The following is a 21479-nucleotide window of genomic DNA, read 5'->3' as shown; positions in this document are numbered from 1 at the left end:
ACAAAGCTTATAATTGTGTGCATACATTTTTCAATTGCTTTAAACATTTCTTGAGATATAGCGAAATACGCATTAAGTAAAGTTTACATTAAGAGGTCCAAACTTTCAATCCCTCTCTTGACGAAACTATTGGGACCATATTTCCCTGATTGCGGCTACTCCCCTTACTTCAGGGGTTGAAAATCCGATCATTAAATCAAAAAGTATTCAGGGAGGACTTTTTATATTTTTGCGCTCTGTTCATTCATATATATTTAAAATGGCAATGACTATCGGAAATGAAAGCCGATATTTTTTAACTTCATTAAATTTCCCCCCCCCCCCAAACATGCGGAAACAACTCTTGTGTTGACAGAAAGTAAATTTTTCCATCGTGGATTAGAATCCAAGTGAAAAAATAATATCAGACGCAAAAATATTTGAGTGACAACCGCAACTGTAACTGTAACTCCAAAGATGCTTCAAAATACGCGAAGAAAGAAGATTGTTCATCCTTTGATGTCTGCCTAGTGGCCAATGGTGAAGCTACCTAAACGTATTAAATGGGTTAAATACTTTGTAGGCAGGGATAGCCTGGTAGGCAGGGCGCTGGACTCACGTTTGTGGGAACGGGAATTCGAATCTAGCCGGCCAAAGACTCCCGTGTAGTGACTGGTGTACGTTAAATCTGTCGGGTCACAAAGCCCTCCATGTTCTCATAACAAATCAATACCTCTGTAGGTAACTGAATTGAAGATTGATCGTTCTCTGGTTCAGGTCACAATTACGATCTGTGGATGAATGAATGGATGTGTGAATGGGATCACCTTATAAACGGATGTGACTTATAGGTGAAGCAAATGTTGAATTCTTGGTCATAGATGGCGCCACTGGAAAACAAGAACAATCGTTTCCTCTCTGCCTTAGTGGCAGACGACAACAACAACAAATACTTTGTTGTTTTCATTATATATAAATATCAAATTTATATGCTATGAATGTTTATTAATTCGCATTATTTAATTTTATAATTTTAGTATTTTTTTCCGATGATTCCGTACTTCATTTGTGTTATTTACCTGCTCATATTTTATTTTAACTTTTTGTTATATAATGCAATTGCAGTTAAGTTTAAAATTATTTTTATTGATTTTAAAACCGAGGTTAGGTTTCGCACATAATAGTGATTATTTCTGTATTTTGATGGGAAACGAAAGAAAAAACTTGTTGGCTAAAAAAAAGCAATGATTCGGGATTGGAAATGATCGGCGATGTTAACCGACGGAAATCCTTCCGCAATCAATTAGCTTATAGTAAAGACTCTGAATGAAAGGGTAAACCGTATAAGGCTTTTCCTAATATTTTTCTTGAATAACTTTTATTTTCATCAAACAGAATGAGCAAAAAGCATTTCTTTTAACACATTTCATTTTCTTAATGGATATCGTTGTTACAAGTTTCTTGAAGCAGCTTGGATTTAACTCTAATGACTTATGTGACTGTAACGTTAATGATAATCAAATTGTAGACACCTGCTTTTTAAGCACATAAATCTAAATCAGGAAAGAAAACAATTTACTTCTGTTTTAATTTTTTTTAACTATAAATTTGAGAAAAAAATTAGAAATTAAAAAAAAAAAAAAAAAAAAAATTTGATATTAAAAAAAAAATTATTTTTTTCCATTCTATATTTCGATACCGTATACTATGGTATAAATATGAGCGAAACTGTTTCGCCCTGAAACTATTTGACATAGTTGAAAAACGCAATCATTGGACTTGCCGTTCCACGACGTCGAGGGCTCACTGACGGAGCAGAATGCAATCAGTGCAGGAGGCAATCAGGCCTTTATACAAAGACCTATCAAATGACAATTTATTGAAAATATGTGTTAGCGCAAACAGTAACAATAACTAATCACTAATTTCGCTTTTTTGAACATTTCCTCCAAAACACATCTATTACGGTAAAGATATGGTCGAAACTGTTAATTATTTGGCTACGGTGATCTTCAACGACTGTTTCATGGGGATTGTTAATATGAAGGATGTCATAGGTATTCGAATTGGCTACATGACGTTTGAGTTTTACAAAAGGCACGAAGCAACTTTGAACATTCGGAGCACTGCGTGTTTTGCAGCTAGAAAACCGGATCTGCGGCCGGGGAGAGAGCAGTGAACGCCAGCGAAATGTTTGAGTTTGAGGTCTCCAAAACCGAAAAAAATTTTATAAAAACTATAAACATATTTTTCCAAAAATTTTTTTGGGTTGGGGGCAGAATATATAAGGAATTGGATTGCAGGAAAATTACACAATCGATTTGAACGCAGCTTTGGAAATTAGTAGAGAATTAATGTGACCGTAGAAGAAACTAACAAAGATTGATCATCATCATCATAGTTGGCCAGACAGTCCAATGTGAGCCAATGCCTTCCTCTTCTCCCTGACGACTTCCGATTTATCTTCGATCTCCAACTCTTTTCATTAATTGCAAGACAATCAGACTCCACTGAGTCAGCCCATCTCAACAGCTGCCTTCCCCGCTTTCTTGTTCCAGTGGGTCTAAAAAGCAGTATCTTTTTTATTTTATTGTTATCACTCATTCGAATCACCAACAAAGACTGAACCTTTTCAAAAATTATAACTTTTTTATGTACACCGAAGAGCCATTACATTATGACCACCCTCCATCTATAACAATAGGCTCGCCCAGGTTTTCATGATTTCTCGCCCAGGAACAATCTTTTCATGAGGCACATTAGGACCCATAATCCTCATAGTACAGTTCTTGACGTCTGTAAGCTACTTGAACATAGTTGCAGACCAGGTTAACCCATTCATGGCTACAGTTTTTCCTGCGGGGATGGTGTTTACCAACAGGATAATGCACCATGTCATAAGGGTCGAATCGTCATGAATTGGTTCGAGGAACATTCCAGTGACTTTCAAGTCATGTCTTGGCCCCCAAATTCACCTGACCTTAATCTAATAGAGCATTCGTGGTCCTACTTGGAAAGCGAAATTCGTGCTGCCACGCTACCCCTCTCGCAATGTGAGGGAATTGCAGGACCAGTTGGTGAGCGCTTGGTACCAGATACCTCAGACTACCTATCAGCACTTTGTGGAATTAATGCCACGGCGGGTGCTAGAAGTTTTGAGCGCTAAAGGTGGTCCTACATGTTATTAGCAGGGTGGTCGTAATGCAATGGCTCTTCGGTTTTCATTTAAATGAAAAAATAAGTAGATTTGTGTTAAATTTTTTTGCCGCCATTTTGTGAAAAAATGTCATGGTCCAGATTTTTTTGGTTCTAACCCTAGCTACACTCATACATAATCGTAAATTTTTGGTCTCGTCTGCTTCAGATTATGCAGCATGTAGATTGAACCACGTCCGTCCACTGCGTCCAGGTGTTCACTGTCATCTTTAGCATCATTTTTATATGTTAATTTATAATTATTTCGGGCCATAAAAAATTCAAATTGTAACAGAAAGGTAATGAAATAAAACCATGAAATCATTATATAGCTTACCTTTTCAATTCCTTGAAAAAAAGTGTTAAATCGGACCTTTAGACCTGAAAACCCCATAGGTTTTTAATCCCAACTCTACACTATTGATCATAAAAAACTGGCTTAGGCATTTGTTTGCAACTTGAAATTAATTTTATATATTTCCATTTCATATGAAACTTGCTAACTTTATTGTTAAAATTATTTTATTTTTTGTTTTTAAAGTTTTTCTGTAAGCCTGATTCCTTTGGTTTCCTTGGCTTCCTATAAGTTTCAATATCGAAAAATATAACTGAAAAAACAATGCTTAATCAACAATCAAACTCTTTTTAATTATTTTTTGATTCTTTAAAATGTATATTCCTTTTGAAATATTATTTTATTTATATTTACAAATAAAGCAGAGATGAACTTAAACCTGTACAAAATAATGTCAAAAAGCGTTTCGGAATCAAAACAATAGTGTTTATTTCTTCCTCGAAATCCTTTTGTGTGAATTTTAGGTCTTTGTTTACAGTAACAGTTAGTTTACACTAAACTACCAATCATACATAAGTACGTAAAAAATTAAATTATTTATTCCATTTTTTTTCAGTAAATAATCACTTTTCACCTAAACCAAGTGCTGCGAACTTGAATCTGTTTTCTTTTAGATTTTTTTAAGTTCACCGATTTGTTGATCTTCCCCCCGCCTTGTAATCGGTAAGTAATTTTTACTTATATACTTTTATTTTGTGATTAAAATGTATAATTATTAGTGATTACGAAAATTTTGAATGTTTGTACTCGGTAATAATTTTTTTCAAATTTTCTGTTGCATGAGATTTTTTAACGGATCTTGAATATTTCTACGTCATTGATTTTTAAGCCTGGGCAAACGGTTTCTCTTTCCAAACTACTGTTTTTTCTAAATTGCATTTTTGATCTATTTTTTGTCGAAATGTATAAGTTTAAAATAGTTATATATAACAGAATGGTACTTAAATATTGTGACAAACTTCTAGGGAAGTTATGGCTCATCACTCTCAAATTACATAGAAACCCATGGCACGTAAGGGTACTTCTTTATTATAAACTGCTTCTTCGTGTACTTCTGAACAGGTCATATTATGGAAGTACCCATACTCGTGTATGACGTCATTTCCGGACATGGGTTTCTATTCAATTTTAATCCTGATTATGTGCCCTAGCTCCCCTAGAAGTTTGTCGCAGTATTACCCAACCCCCAGTTTAATAAGCCTTTTTCAAATTTGTGTATTTCAACAAAAAATAAACTAAAAATGTCATTTAAAAAAATCTATACCTTTAAGAGCAAAACTAATTTCAAATTTTAAATCCACACACCCGTATTAGGCAAGATCAAGTACTTGTATAAATACAGTTTATTCTCCAGTGTTATTTGCTAATTTTACAGTATTTTAAATATAAAATAACGTCAGGCATTTTTATTTTAGCTTCATTATTAGCATTTGTTTGTTTGTTTGTTGTTAATTTACGTCGCACTAGAGCTGCACAATGGGCTATTGGCGACGGTCTGGGAAACATCCCGGTGGATGATCCGAAGACATGCCATCACAATTTTGATCCTCTGCGGAGGGAATGGCACCCCCGTTTCGGTAGCCCGACGACCTGCGCGCGAAGTCGAGCACTTTACGGTAGCACAGTTTAACGAGGACCAATACCGCACACCCTCGGTCCCTACGCAGACTGATCCAAGTGGTCACCCACCCGCACACTGACCATAGCCAGTGATGCTTGACTTCGGTGATCTGCTGGGAACCGTGTCTTAACGATCAGTCCACTGCGGGACCTTCATTATTAGCAAATTCCTATATGAGCAATTCCACAAATAAACGCCAATTAGGCGCCCCTCCAATTTTTTTTTGGGGGGGGGGGGGGGGGGCACGCTATTTCTACATAAATTTTCTTCTTTTTTACACCCTAAAAAAGTAAGAAAAAATCGTGAACAAGAAATGTTTTCTTTGTGACATACTTTAAATGACAAAATACCAATTTTAAATTTTTCCCGATATTTTCAATTTACGAACTTTGATTAAATTTTTTTATTTCTGTTTTTTATACTAAAATATAATCTTATTGTATATATATCTAAAATATAATCTTAATATAAAATATAAAATATAATCTTGCAGTAATAAATGACTCAGTTAAATCTGAGCCATTTATTCAGATTAAACGATTTTTACATAAATATAATATTATTATAATGTCTCTCTAAAATGTATTTATAGAGATTTCATATTATAAGATTATATTTTAGTATAAAAACAAAAATAAAAAAATTTAATCAAAGTTTGTAAATTGAAAAATTCGGGAAAAATTTGAAATTGGTATTTTGTCATTTAAAGTATGTCACGAAGAAAAAATTTCATGTTCACGAATTTTTCGTGCTTTTTTAGGGTGTAAAAAAGAAGAAAATTCATGTAGAAATAGCGTACCCCCCCCCCTCCAAATTTTTTTTGGCCGCCTAATTAGTGTTTATTTGTAGAGTTGCTCATATAAATTACGGAAAATTAGAAGTCAAATTTGCCCCACTGCGCATGTAAGATGTCATGTAAAATTGTTTTTACTTTTAGGCATGTTTTTAAAACGAATACACATCTTCAAAAAATAGACCTGTGACTGTAAATAGACCTGTGAATAGATAGATAGACTTCTAAAGATAGATGAAAGCTCTCTCGGTCTGTGGGTCGCCTATTTCGTCCCTGTAAGAGCTATCGTGATAGTGAATTAATACTGTAAGGGCTTCAAGTCCAGGTCTCATACAAAACAAATTTTATTTGAACAATTTCAAAGAAAACTTTAATATTTTTGTAACAAATAAATTGAAAAATTTCCAATATTTTTATTTAGATTTCTCTATTATAGTTTAATATTTAAAGAAATATTGATACATCCCTTTAAAATTTTAAAATCTTAAATTAATTTTTTATGGAAACTGAAACTGTAAGACATTACTTGATTAAGAACTTCATTCGCTTAAAAAATATACAAATTAGCAGGGGTACTGGCAGCGGGGTGCAAGAGGGTGCACTTGCACCCCCGGCTTCTTTTTTAAGCAATTAAAGAGATACAGAAAAACAATTTTGTTATAATTTTTTTTTAATTAAAAATATTTCTATTCAAAAACAAATAATTAAGTAATTGTTGATACATAACAATTGCAAAATTGCTTAATCAAACAAGAATTGTAATCGTCTTGTTTGCTGTCCAAATCTGTTTATAACTTTTTCAATGAGTTCTGAGTCATCTTTGATTCTTTTCTTATGCACACACAAACTTGGCAGATATATTTTTAAATTTCATTTAATAAAATATAAATAATATTATATTATAAATAATAATATTATATTAATATTATATATTTTCTATTAGTTATTTAGCTTAACAAAGGTGTATATCACAAACTGACATCTCAGAAATGTAAAACTTCATCCACACAATAAATACCTATGTTAAGCGTGCACAAACACGTTAGTATACGAAACTACTGTTTGTAGTTACAAGTATTTGTGTTTCAAAGTCAGTAGCTATGCCAGCGCCATCAATACAGTTTCTCGTGGCATAATTTGCAAGTACAAGTAATTCGTACTTTTTTTAAATATCTTGTTAAAAATGAATAAATAAAATTAACAGATAAAGTATATGTAATAACAAAGCAAAATGTAATAATAGGATATTTAAAAAAATTTTTTTTTTTGGGGGGGGGGAAGGGTAGTTTGTTTGAGGGTTGGATCCCCTTTTATATTATTCTGCCGGCTCCTTTGCAAATTAGAAATGACAGTCGATATGTTTCAAGCGCTTATTTTTAAGACTGAGCAGACGTGAATGAGAAAAAATAGAAGTGATTTGAAATATATAACGTAAAGTTGCCAACGAAAAATAGATAAATAAGGAGGAGAAGCAAAATTAGGAAAAGCGCAGTAGCCAAAAAAGAAAAAAAAATTATAATATTTGAAGTGTATGTTTAATGTTTCATAAGTAAAAAATATTATTTTATTGATTAGGTGCAAGTTCCCTTTCTATTTCCTTTCTATTTTATTAAGTACACTGATCAAGATTAAATGTCAGTAGAGAGACACTTCATATAAATCATGAGCACGAGCCAATCTAAGAACTTCGGAATTTAACATTGCACAACTGCTATAAAAACATAATAAAATTCCATAGCAATACAAGTGCAATTGTATATTTCATTATTGCCTAGCTGCCGAAAATTAAATTCCACTAAAACAAGATTGTAGCTAGGGCTATTACATACTCAATTTCTCCCCCCAAATGTCTTTTTCGTGACTTGATCTGAAGCAATGATCCTCGTTCACAAATTAACCATCATAATTTTCTTTCAAAAACTAATAAGAATTTTTTTTTTGTTTTGGTAAATTTCTAGCATAAAATACCATATACAGTAAAAGTTCGGGTTAAAACACGATTGTATAATACTCATGTCCACAGTGGCTATACAGCAAGTCCATATCTTTGGTCTTTATTTTAGCCACCATAGTAGGAACGCTATATCATTTTGACCCGGTTCAGATAACGTGGATAGCAACTGTGTTCGTATTCTTCTCTTCAACTGCCACCTAAGAGGACTTTCTGTCATGAAAGGTTTAGCATGTACTTAACACGCATTGCTTAGTAGTTTTGATACCGAAATTCAACTAGAATAGAAACATAATTCAACTGATTGGTTTGGTCAACTAAATGGAAGCATAATTTAGCATTGTTTTCTGAAACATTAAGGTTTTAGCTAAGTTTCCGAATAATATGTATCAAAATTGAAATAAGTTTTCTGCTATTGGGTTACATGAGAAAAGACAAAACCTGTTGTAGTTTTGATACCGAAGTTCAACTGGAACAGAAACATAATTCAACTGATTGGTTTGGTCAACTAAATGGAAGCATAATTTAACATTGTTTGCTGAAGCATTAAGGTTTCAGCTAAATTTCCGAATACTATGCATCAAATTTGAAATAAGTTTTCTGCTATTTGGTTACATGACAAAAGACAAACCTGCAATTAAATATTAATTTATATTCAGCAGAAAACTTTTACGAGTATACTTATTTCATTACATAGAGATTCCCAAGAAATACATAAATTAATGCTTTCTGAAATTAATTTGTTTTGTGTTTATAGTACTACTTAAATTTTAAATAAAATAATATTATTTTATAGGTTGTGATTATAGAGTGCATTCTTTATAATACTACTTAAACTTTAAAATAATAAGTATTATTTTATAGGTTGTGATTATAGAGTGCATGCTTTATAATACTTCTTAGACTTTAAAATAATAAGTATTGTTTAATAGGTTCTGATCGGGAGTGCATGCTTTTTAATACTACTTAGACTTTAAAGTAATAATTGTTATTTTATAGGTAGTGATCATGGAGTGCACGCAAGTGAAAACTGTTGGAGGAATAATAGCAGAAGTTATAATACGCATCTGCATGATCGTAGTTTTGTCAGTTACTTTCCTTATACTTGCAAAGTTTGTTTTTGCTTCTTACATACACTATACCTTGTTGATGACGGTTATTGTATGCGTCACATTCGTATTGCAGAGTAAGTACTATTCATCGAATTCAGCCTCGAAAAACAATCGAGATAACAACGATCGTTTTAGGGGAGTTTCGTATCATAATACCGATACTGAACCACCAATTATTGATGAAGTAAATGTTGCAAATGCTTCTGGAGAAGCAGCAGCTAATGTCTTGAAAACGGATGAAGACGCTGGGAAAACATTGTCTTCTGATGCTGGAAGCAGTTTGATCAGTAAAGGATGTACTAAAGCACAGTCATCAAAACACCAGGAAGAAAAGAATGATTCGTCACCCGATGATTGTTTATTGAATCAACAACAGCTTTCCGATAATCAAGAAATTAATTCTGACCCATACTTCGACGAAGCATTTGCAACTGATTTATCAGAGAAAGATTGGCTTGATGATGACTTAGTACCTGATCGTTAGTACCATTAGTACTGAGTTTGATGTTAAAAAACAAGCTTGATAGTTTGAAAGAATGATAAAAAAATATGGGGGTGTTGGAAAAATTTAACAAGATAATACTGTAATAGGCTGTTGCCTTATGTGTTATTGAAAAATAAAATAAAAATTGGTTCTTTAAAAAAGTGCATTATTGCAATACATGTGTTGAAATATTGAGAGTTATTTGCATAATACAAATAAATTAGTTTACGTTTAGCATAAAATGATGAGCTTATTAAGAAATAATGACAAGTCATGTTCTCACTTCAATCAACCTCTGGTGTGATGATAGTTCCCCGTTTCATACATAACAGAGAGTGTATCAGCACAACTGTTACGAACTGAGAGGTAGGGCTCATAAATTGCCACCCATTACCTGAAATTTTATCGTACGCCACAAGGAGCATTTCTTTATTATGGACTGGCTGTTCATGAGCATTTGAACTGGTACTACACTGTTAGAAATTTCTAAGAAAAGGGTCAAATAACAATTTATATAAGTGTTACTTCTATTTATTGCTACTTTTATTTAATTGTTTATTTACCGTATTCAAACAAAACAGTCAAATAGCCATAAATAAGATGGTAATCAAACTGTTAACTGTGAGAAAAACCATTTATTAACTGCTTTTACCTAATGCGAATAAATAAACCAGAATTCCATCGCACTAACTAGGCCCACATAATGAAGCCACTTAGTTTCTAGCAGCTGGTTACATATTATAGCTGAGAACGTTGACTAGTCCCAGCTTTGACTCAATATTTCCTCTATTTCCTTCATTAAGGTTTTCAACAAACAAAGGTTCATAAAGGTTTCAACGTGTAATTAATTCCACGATTCATTTGATAAAACACAACCTCACTCAAATGCCCATTAACTAACGAAAATCCTAAATCCCATGTTAAATTAAATTTTCTTTTTACGATTTTGAAACCATGATAGTGGTAAATGGTTAAAAAAACTTAGAGTTTTGTATTTATCGATTTTTAACAATACTTAGTTGTAAACAGTTTAAAAACCTTAAAGGTACTTAAACCTTTTGGTTATTGGATGGACAAACTGTTACCGGTTATTTTAAAGGAATTTTAGAATGAAAATTCTAACATTGTATTATTTATCCAAAATATAATTTAATTTTAATTTTAAGTTTCTTATTAATTATTGTATAAAATTGCACCTAAACAGGGCCAGATTTAGCTGTTTTATCATAGTTTATTGATTGCATTGCAAACTTGCAGAGCTTGCTAATTTTATCCCTAAATCAAGAAATCACGTTAAAACAGCTGTACTCTAACAGATTTCCGTATATAGGTGATTCTCACGAAACATGACAATTCGGACCAAAAAATTTCTTCAAATTTAAAGTTTTCAAAATAATCTAAAAATTTTTTTTGTATACTTCTTTAGCTACACTTATTAATATCTTATAGACAGCAGTGTAGTTTATTGACATTTGATCGAGAAAAAAAATAAAATAGAAATTCACCAAATCTTGAATGCCAGGAAAATGACATATTACCTTAGAAGTTTAAAAAACAGTCATTTTAAGTTAATAGTAAGTAACTCAACTTAAGCCTTTATGTTAGATGGACCATAAATTGCTTAAATTAATTCTTTTTATCCACTGTAGAAGGAAACAAAAAAATTTTTGTTGCTGATATGTACAGAATAAAATTGTGTATAATAATCAATCATTAAATAAATAAATAACTTTGATTACATCCAAGCATATTAGAATCATGCATAAATTTGGTATTAGGTTAATATTTGCTTTCCCTCTTTACAGTATTAGCAGTTAAAAAGAATTTCTGGTAACAGTTTAATGTCCTGGCATTCATAAGCCAGGAAAATGACAGCCAGGATAATGACAAATTCGCCATTTTATAGCCTATAACTTTAATTTAATATTTTAGCTGAAGACGTTTATATTCTGCAGAAAACAGCAGTATTTCTTAAAATAATTAAGATAAATCTATGTAGTTTTTGTTATTAATGATTTTAAGAAACCAGGAAAATGACAGCATAAAAACCTACTCACCTTGAAAAATTTTTTGAAATAAATTTTGAGCCAGAAAATTGATTCTTTATTCATGCAACAAGACATGTTCAGATAGGAGGGTATCTAATCAATCTATTAACATAAGATATTGATTCCTGGTGCCATCTATTTTGGTTATAAATCCCTAAATAAAAGTAGCCAGGAAAATGACAGATTTTCATGGGACAAACAAATCATTGACAGAAAAAATTATTTTAAACGAAGTTTTAGTAAACAATACCCTCTGCTTATATTCTAGAAATGCTTACATAGGATAAGATAAAAAAAATTAGATTTTGAAAAATGTATGGGAAGTTTTGAAGCTAGTTATTATTGGAAATATTGTTTGGGACATACCAGGAAAATGACATGTTGATATTCAATAAAATTTTTTAAGTATACAAAACAGTTAATGCTAGTACAAAGTCATTTTAAAATGCTAACAGCAATGCTATTTATTAATTTTTTTTTAAAAAAAGTTCTTTTAGTATTATAGTATTAGATCTTGGAGCAAGAGACAGTGAATTGTCATGTTTCGTGAGAATCACCCATATAGTTGTCCTCATTTTTGGTGTTGAGATAATTGTTTCACTGTTATAAGTTTATTTACTTATTTCTTATTGTTTATTTACTGACAACACTTACATTCATGTCATTAGAATCAATTCATGACTTCATAGCGAAAGCATTTCCTTTAAAAAACAAGCACATTTTTAACAATATATTTACCCTAATTCTTGCAAAACATTAATATTTTGTCAATCTTATATAATTTTTTACTCGATAACAGCAGTTCTGTATTCAAAAATATATTTAGTTTTCCTCCACACCATAAAGGGGGACAACTATACAACAAAATTGTTTACAGTGTGGTTGTGATTAAAATCAGAGACCATTCATCTGAATACAATTTTCGAAAATAACTATTAAAACACATAAAATTATGATATACTTGTTAAATTAAAGTACCAATTCAAATGCTCACCAACAGCCAGTCATTGGGAAGTGCACCCAGCGGCGGACGAGGACATTTTGAAGCCATGGTTTGCAAGCAATTCTCAATCCTTATGATGAGCTTCACCTAATTCTTCAAATTAGTAACAGTTGTGCTAAATCACTGTGAATTTTCATGTTGACTTAGAACACGATTTTTCAAAAGTAACGTGGATGTTAAAAATTTGGACTTATTGTTCAACTTTTAACTTGTGCATTTTGCGCTAATTTTAATTAATTTAACCCTCTGAGAGTTAGCCCTGTCTTTTTTCTGAATTTCCAGTAACAGCTTTTTCTGCATAAAAAATCTGTATTTTCTATTTTTATTAAAATTCTGCAAAAAAGCTCAATGCTTGTAAGGCTAACGCTCATTATGAGTGTTGTTTTTATATTTTTAAAAAATATGTTTCATTTTCAAACTCGCATTTCAAACTATGCTCCTTTTCTTAAATACCCATTTTTTTCCACTTCGTTAAGACTAATCAGTGTTTGGCGGTTTTGGTTGACACCGTGATTATTCAGGCAAACAACATCCTTGGTGGTAGTCGCAACATGGGTAAGAGTCCCCTTGCCATTAGGCTAACCATGGGAGGTTTTCGTGGTTTTCCTCTCCATGTAACGCAAACGCAGGTTAGTTCTATCAGAAAGTCCTCCACGAAGGCGAATTTCTCCCAATACTTGATCCAGGAGGTTCCCTTGTCTTCTGGATTGGGTTCAAAATTACAAGCCTACAGAGTTGAACATTGGTAGTCGTAAACCCAAAAATGTGGTCGGCTGTTCAATGACGGTTAAAAAATAACATAAAATATAAAATAAATACCCAATTTGAGCTATTTCTTTTTTTCGAAAGCATATGTTATGTTTTTTTTTAATTCGGTTAAGCACGTGTTTAGAACTAATGTCCATTTTTTGAGCGCACTTCAAGCTATGAATTAAAACATGCATTTTGAGTTAGTTTCAAAATAAATTTTTAACCAACGTTTTACTTTTATTATCTAGATTGAATATAATAGTTTAGTTAAGTTCTAAAGAAAATAATACATACATTTAATACAAACAACTCTGATAAAAATTATACGAAACATTTTTTCTCAACCTGCATACAACATAGAGTCAACACGTGGATTTTTTTAACTTTTTCTCCATATAATTGTAAAGCTTCTCTATTAGTTGCAACAATTATATTTGATTAAACAACTTTCAACAAAGCACTTTATTGCTTTTCTAGTTTACGAGGTAGTATACAGAACTTAAACTTTTTCTTTTCTGCCTTGGAATTTTTGTTATCAGAAAACACAATTTCTGAGCTCTTGACTAATCCTACTAATGAGTTTCTCTAAGACTACTCTATTACGAGTAGATTACTTGGATTTGGAGATAAAAGGAGGTGCTGATAAAATGACTAGACTCAAAAATAACTTTTATACTATGAGTTTATGCTTTATGGTTGTAAAGTAGTAGTGCTTCTTGATGCAATTAATTCCCGTAAAAAAAGGGAAAAAAAGAAATAGAGAGAAGCCGAACAAAGCCTTAAAAACTTGCATTTGAGGGATTAAAAGCTGATTTACCCTGTATTTTAATCCTACGGAATAATTTATTTTTAGAATACCTCGCTTACGTAATATGATAATAAATCGTTAAATGGTTGCGTTTTTTTAAATGTTATTGAGAGTGTGTTTTGCGAAAAATTTTATTTTATTTCATAACCGGCTTTGAACAGAAAACACAATTCTGAGAATACGACTATCAAACAGTTCAACTCCGTAACTTGTTATTTCGAACCAGACCCAGAAGACAAGATAACTACTGGATCAAGCTTTCTGACAAATTAGTCTTCGCGGAGGACTTTTTGATGAAACTATCCAGCATTTGCGTTACATGGAAAGGAAAACCATGAAAGCCTCCCGCGGTTGGTCGGATGGCAAGGGGACTCTAACCCACGATCCGTCTACCACTGAGGATATTTTACGTCAGCACAGTGCGAATCGGTGCGAGCCGGCTGCGGAATTCGTATCAACCAGCCATGGCTGGGATTCGAACCCGGTTCTCCTCATTAGGACGCAACTACGGTTATAAAATAAAAAAAAGGCGGCAGACTCGAACTAAAAATTGCCATTTTATTCATTATATAAATCAGCAATTCATTGGTGATAAGCATATTCCTTAAATATTCCTTTTCTTTTTTAAAGAAACACAATTGTTTTGTATTTTTTTTTACTGAATTACGTATGGTGAAAGTCCTTTCAACAGCGCTTTACAGTTAAAAATCGAATTTTGTGGTATTAAACTAATAATTTAGTCCACTTTATTATTTTGTCACCTCTAGAGCATTTGCGAAAATATCACGCCCATTGTAAATCAAATAAGCTTAATTTGAATTCTATGAATATTTGATGAGTTGATTATTTGGTATGACTAAAGCTCAACACCAAGCCAATAAATGGAGAATTGTTTACGATCAAATTTCAGCTTTCATTTAGAGATAAGGTTATATAAATGAAACTAAGTTTAACTAAATTTTTAGGCACTATTGAAATTGAGAAAATATTTTATGTGTGGAAAGGAAAAGCAAGTTAAAACTCTAACGTTTGATTAATTTTATATTTAGCAAGTACAGCTGATTTTATTCTGATTCTTGATTTTTAATTTAGCTTCAAAAATTACTTAACATTTTTTTAAAAATAAGTTACTAAGTAGCCATTTTTTCTATCTATATTCGGCAAAATGACCTAACGCTAGTCACTTACGCACTGATGAATATGCAAACAACGATGCTTAAAAAAAAGTATTTAATAAAGATTCAATTAACGGGATGTTCCATAATCACTGCACTTCATATATGTTTTTAGATTCCTTGTCGAAGACGAAGTCAGGAAAATTTGTTCGATAAGTGTCTCTAGTTGATGATGCGGAGAGAAAAGAAAAATGGTATCAAATCTTAAGAAAAATGATCTCGGAGGCTCTTGCTTGTTGCTTTTCTGACTAAAAACCAGTTTTTATCCTTTTTATTCCCTATTAGGAAAAGGTTTTGCGTGAAAATGCCCACATGTGATATGCTTGGTTGATCAAAAACCTAAAAATTAATTAAGGGTGATTTTAAGGAAACAATCTGAATGAAAGAATAAATTTGAAAGAGTGTCAGGTAATCACTTTTCAGCTCTTCTCAATTTTCTTCCACAAATTGATGTATTCAGTCCCACCTCCCTCAGTAGTGATTTATCATTTTTTAATAAATATTTTGCATTTTTCTCGTTTTAATATTATTTAGAGATTCTATGTGTATAATTTTGAAAAAGATTATAAAAATATGTATTGGAAAAGCTGTTACGCGACATCCGGTATATTAAGAATAGCTATGTTTATCAGCAATGATCTTTATTTCTCGCACTATAAAGGAAATAACATTGTAATCTATAATACTGGAGCATTTATTCCCGTCCCATCATTGGAATACACTATATCTATTCATAAGAATTTGTAACCCCTGTGATAGAAAAGTATTCATACCAATTAGTTGGCGAGGTATAATTGCCTCCACGAGAGGTAGTTAGAGCTTTAACCTTCCATAGCATGACTTCCACAAGTCCTTGTCTATACCGATAGGGGTATTTTCTTCTTAGTTTGCAGAAGACTTGTACTATTCGACCATCGCGAGAATTCCTGCAGACACCAGATTTATCTACTGGTGGTTATTGTCGGTATGAAGATAAGTCACTTCAAATAGTGGAATGGGGCTTACTTTTTCGCTTTGATGTAGGTTAAAGGTTGAAAAGTAAAACGAAATAGTAAAAGGTAGAAAAGTAAACGAAAAGTTCCAATATTATATATATATGTCACGGCGAAAGACCGAAATCGGTGGTTGTTGACTTTCACCGGTGGATGTCAACAAACACCAAATACGTCGGTGAACAATCTAATATTTCATTACATTCTTGTACATTCGGACCCTCACCGGTGTATGTCGACAATCACAGATATGCTTTGGAGAATGTCCGAAATATTTATTACATTCGATTTGATAGGAATTTATTCGTGGATATAATTACATTTATTCGATATTTTAACCCTACACTGATGTTCACTAATTTTTTTAAGGTTAAGTGCCACTGCCCGGTATACATTTGCCCGGTATACCCTACACTGATGTTTTTTTAAGGTCAAGTGCCATTGCCCGGTATATATTTGCCCGATACTCCAAACACTGATGTTTCTTCTAATCTATCGTCAGTAAGTATTAAAATATAGAATAAATATAAATATATCAAATAAATATAATAATATTAACGAATAAATTAATATAAAATTGGATATAACAAATATTTCGGACATTCACCAAAGCGACTATGTGATTGTTGACATTCACCGGTGAGAGTCAGAAATAAGGGTATTTAGCAAATATTTCGGACATACACCAAACGACTACGTGAATGTTGACATTCACCGGTGAATGTCGGCATTCTCCAGATTTCGGTGTTTTACCGTAACACACACACACACATATATATATATATATATATATATATATTAAAACAGAAAGGGGAAAAAAAGAAAACTGGCAAGAGAAATAGTTCCTTATAACTTTTTTGGGAAGAATAAAATATAAATGACTCCTAAGATTTTTTTGAACAGTTATGACCTATATATAAGATTGTTATTTTATCTGAGAAAAGTCAATAGTTATAAAAGTATATAGTTAAGATGAGTAACAGCTTATTGTAGTTTTCACGAAAACTAGTTATGAATTTATTGGTATTACTACCAACCTTCCTTTCGTAGGTCTTACTGTCAACCCTAAGGGAGAATCAACTTCTCCTATTCTTTCTCATTAGCCACAATTCTCTTCCATTAGAAACGGTTTTGCTTTTCCTATAGTAGTAGACAAACTTAGAATTTCAGTCGGAAGGTGTACTTGTGATAGCTGGACAGTACTACTATTTGTTTAAGAGTTACGCATGGAGATGACATGAAGATAATATCCAGGCAACTAAGCACACATCACTACAAGATTGTGCTGATACATGTGATGTGTGGTGATTATTACTATAGGTACATATTCGGAAAGTATTTGGAGAGAAAGGTACCAGCTCAGTCGCTCAAAATTAAGTAGCATGGCCATTAAACTATAGATCCCTAAAAATAGGGCAAGGTTCTTGGCCATGGTTGGATGATGTTTTATATTCGGTATGTGGTTTATATTACTAGATATATATATGATAGAAAAAAATAGAAAATTCCTTCACCGATTTTGAAACGTTGTTGCTTCCTTTCAATCAGAAAACCAAATCGTTCTAGAAGTTTTCAGGGGAGTTCAGGTCTGGGCTTTGGACAGAGCAGGTCATTCAATTATGTCCTTTTCCCCCATACCAATCCATGGAGTATCTCGAGGGGATCTCTCATGGAGTATCCTCCATAATAGTGTAATATTAAAGCTTACCAAGAATTCAGACCAAAGGTTGCAGTCCATAACAGGAAAATTTGTCCTGGACAATAATTCACCCCACCGATTTCTATGGGGTCCAAATAATTACTTGTAGAATGGTGTTTTACGCAAACCTGAAAAATTTAAAGTAAATAAGTTTTTGATTTGAGCAATAGAAAAATGGGGACCCTCAAGGCAATAGAAAAAGGGGAAGACCTAAAAATACGTAGCTCAGAACGATTGTAGGCGAATTGGAAATAATATGAAAGACAGGTAGAGAGGCAAGATATCTGGCCACAAATAGAGTGAGATGGAAAGTTATGGTAAAAGACCCTATGCTCCAATTCGGAGTGAAGAGGAATATGTATATATGTGTGGGAGAATAGTGTACCTTCTATACTTATGGAGATTTATTAAACTTATACATATTTAGAAATATATGAATCAATCATGGCAAAAAGGTAAAGCGAAATTAATTTGATTAATGAATTTTAATCATTGCAAAAAAATTCGAAAACAGTCTCTTTTCTTTATTGTGTTAGCCTTGCAGTCATTTTTACTTATCAAGATATTTAAAAATGATCTAAAAATTTGGAAGCAAATTGTTGTTTATATGTTCTTTTAATCGAGTAAAGTACTATTAAATTATTGATTAGAAATATATGAATCAATCATTGCAAAATGCTAAAGCAAAATTAATTTGATTAATGAATTTTAATCATTTCATAAAAATTCGAAAGCAATCTCTTTTCTTTATTGTGTTAAACTTGCAGCCATTTTCACTTATCAAGACATTTGAAAATGATCTAAAAAATTTGGAAGTAAATTGTTGCTTATATTTTCTTTTAATCGAGTAAAGTACTATTAAATTATTCATTAGAAATATATGAATCAATCATTGCAAAAAGCTAAAGCAAAATTAATTTGATTAATGAATTTTGATCATGTCATAAAAATTCGAAAACAATCTCTTTTCTTTATTGTGTTAACCTTGCAGCCATTTTTACTTATCAAGACATTTAAAAATGATCTAAAAAATTTGGAAGCAAATTGCTGTTTATATTTTCTTTTAATCGAGTAAAGTACTACTAAATTACTCATTAGAAATATATGAATCAATCATTGCAAAAAGTTAAAGCAAAATTAATTTGATTGATTAATTTTGATCATTTCATAAAAATTCAAAAACAATCTCCATATTTCGCACTGATTAATTCCGCCTAAAATAACCAATAGCTTTTCTTTAGTGTGTTAGCCTTGCAGTCATTTTTACTTATTAAGACATTTAAAAATAATCTATTAAAAACCTGGAACCAAATTGTTGTTTATATTTTCTTTTAATCCAGTGCAGTACTATTAAATTATTCAGTGTGTATTTTTTAAACCAATAAGTATCGCCATTCAATTATTAAGACCCTTATTATAAGGAATATTTTAATAATAATGAATCAATATATGTTATATCTATAGAAACGATTGCGAAGATAAGAAACTCTTAATCAAATAATACTTGGTGTTACATTTTTTTTCCATATACTGCTGAATAAACATTGAGTAAATGAACCTAATCGATAATGTTCCCTTCATCAATTCTATATAAAGAGTAAAATAACAGCTCAAGAAGATAATGTGGACACTTTGTTTAAATAAGCGTTCTTTTCGTTGAAGAGCTTTTGACAGATTTGTTAATTCTTCGGAGAATTTGTTGATTTAGATTGGGAAATAAATGTTCACATTAATCTGAATTTTTATTTTTTTTAACTCCTAAGGTCTAGTCTTCTTTTAAAAATTAAAATCTGAAATTAAATGACTTATTCTTTTCATTAAATTTAGGTGGTTTTCGGTTTAAAATAAAAAAACAAAGCAAATGTTAACCTAAGTACAGTTCATATATGTTAAGAATACTTTAGAAGTATTGACTTTTAAAATCCTTTAAAATAAATTTAAAGGCAACTGAAAAATTCATATTATATTTTTACACTGTGAAAAATTCCGGATTAAATTACGATATAAAGTACTGACACTTTGGGTGCATCATCCGTAAAATCCTTTTTACCGTGAAATCCATTATTACAGCGAAATACTGTACCGTAATTTTTACGGTAATATTTATATAATTAGAGTTATTCAGTGATTATACGGTAATTGTTACTGGGAAAATTACAGTATATCAGATTTTTTGTTTTGTAACATGTTCTGGTAAAAATGAATTTTACGGTAAAAAGTAGTTGAGTTTCGGTACTTTTTATCGTAATTCGATCCATAATTTTTTACAATGTTCCTTGAAACATAGCATAACACTCATTTTGAGTTTTTTTTTCTTTTAAATTTGTTAATTGATTGAATTTGGATGTACAAGCACTTTTACCCTAATTTGATGGCCAGTACATTTTACCCTGACGGAATTTGGATATTCAAACAGGTTTACCCTAATTTGATCACCAGTACTTTTTACCTTAATTTGATCCGGATTTTTGTGCAGTGTAACTCTAATATGCATTAGCAATCAAAGTTAACTAAGTTACGAGCAAATAAATTATGCAGGATGTGGAAGATTATAATACCAACTTTAATACGTGATAGCGCTCTTAAGGTTAAATAAGTTATACTGCTTGCACAACAGCAAAACAAGAAGCTTTATACTTGAGTAATGAAAAAGTACAGGGAGTTGAAAAAGTTCTTACCTACCTTGATACCCAGTAAAGCTTAAAGTTAATGAAGTTAGTTATGTTCCTTACAATTAAACAAAACATAAAATTATATTTAAGAAAATATTTCCTTCGCGAATATTATTTTCATGGGTTCTGTAAGCAAAATTCTTGATTACTTAATTTTTTCTAAAACTAACAAATGAATTTTATGTTTTTCACGTGCGGTTGTTGATTTTCCCTACGCAACCATAACGTCAGCAATTTGTTTGTTCTCAACAAGCAAAATAAATTATTGCTTTAAAAGTTATTACATTTTCATGTTGGACAGATAATTCCAGTTTATTTTTTATTTTTAGGTTGTAAATATATATTCGTCATGAAACCATTGGACGAAAAAGAAACTGGATTTCGTAAACTACATAGATTCAGAAAAGTAAAATAATAATTCCAGAGCTAAAGTGCTCTTTTATTAGCTAAGTAAAATTACATAAATAGGAAGAAAGAAAAAGATCTTGAAAATCTAGACCAAACGATACAAATAGGATTGCGTTCCTAATTTGAAACAGTTTATGGCAAAAGTAGAGTTCCATAAATTAGTTTCAGTTTTCATAGAGCAATTTTAATCAAAGGAGAAAGCAGGATATCAAATTTTATTGGCAGTTATTATTCTAAGAGTAATTCACTATTCCATATAATTAATTCAATTGTAAATTAATTACATTGAAAAAAAGTTTTCGTTGCATTTAGGGTAAACCAATCAGTGAAGGAACACTACCCAGTGATGGAACATTTCCTATATATTGATTAAAAATAAGAATTTAAAAGTTTTTCTTTAGATTGATTGGTAACAATAGCTTACTGCCAAACAA

General features: G+C 31.5%; 1 long non-coding RNA gene across 1 annotated transcript; it reads right to left on the bottom strand.

Moving 5' to 3' along the window:
* Positions 1-1325: 1325 nt before the first annotated feature.
* LOC139427231 (uncharacterized) lies at positions 1326-20781 on the bottom strand. The gene is made up of 2 exons (XR_011638369.1): positions 20648-20781; positions 1326-2542 (listed from the first exon to the last, which is right to left on the bottom strand). It is a non-coding gene; the product is annotated as an uncharacterized lncRNA (long non-coding RNA).
* Between the last annotated feature and the right edge of the window lie 698 nt (positions 20782-21479).

Source organism: Parasteatoda tepidariorum, chromosome X2 (assembly GCF_043381705.1).
Source record: "Parasteatoda tepidariorum isolate YZ-2023 chromosome X2, CAS_Ptep_4.0, whole genome shotgun sequence".
NCBI classification, from domain to species: domain Eukaryota; kingdom Metazoa; phylum Arthropoda; class Arachnida; order Araneae; family Theridiidae; genus Parasteatoda; species Parasteatoda tepidariorum.
Note: the sequence above shows the minus strand (reverse complement) of the source record. Positions and strands in the feature narration are given on the sequence as shown.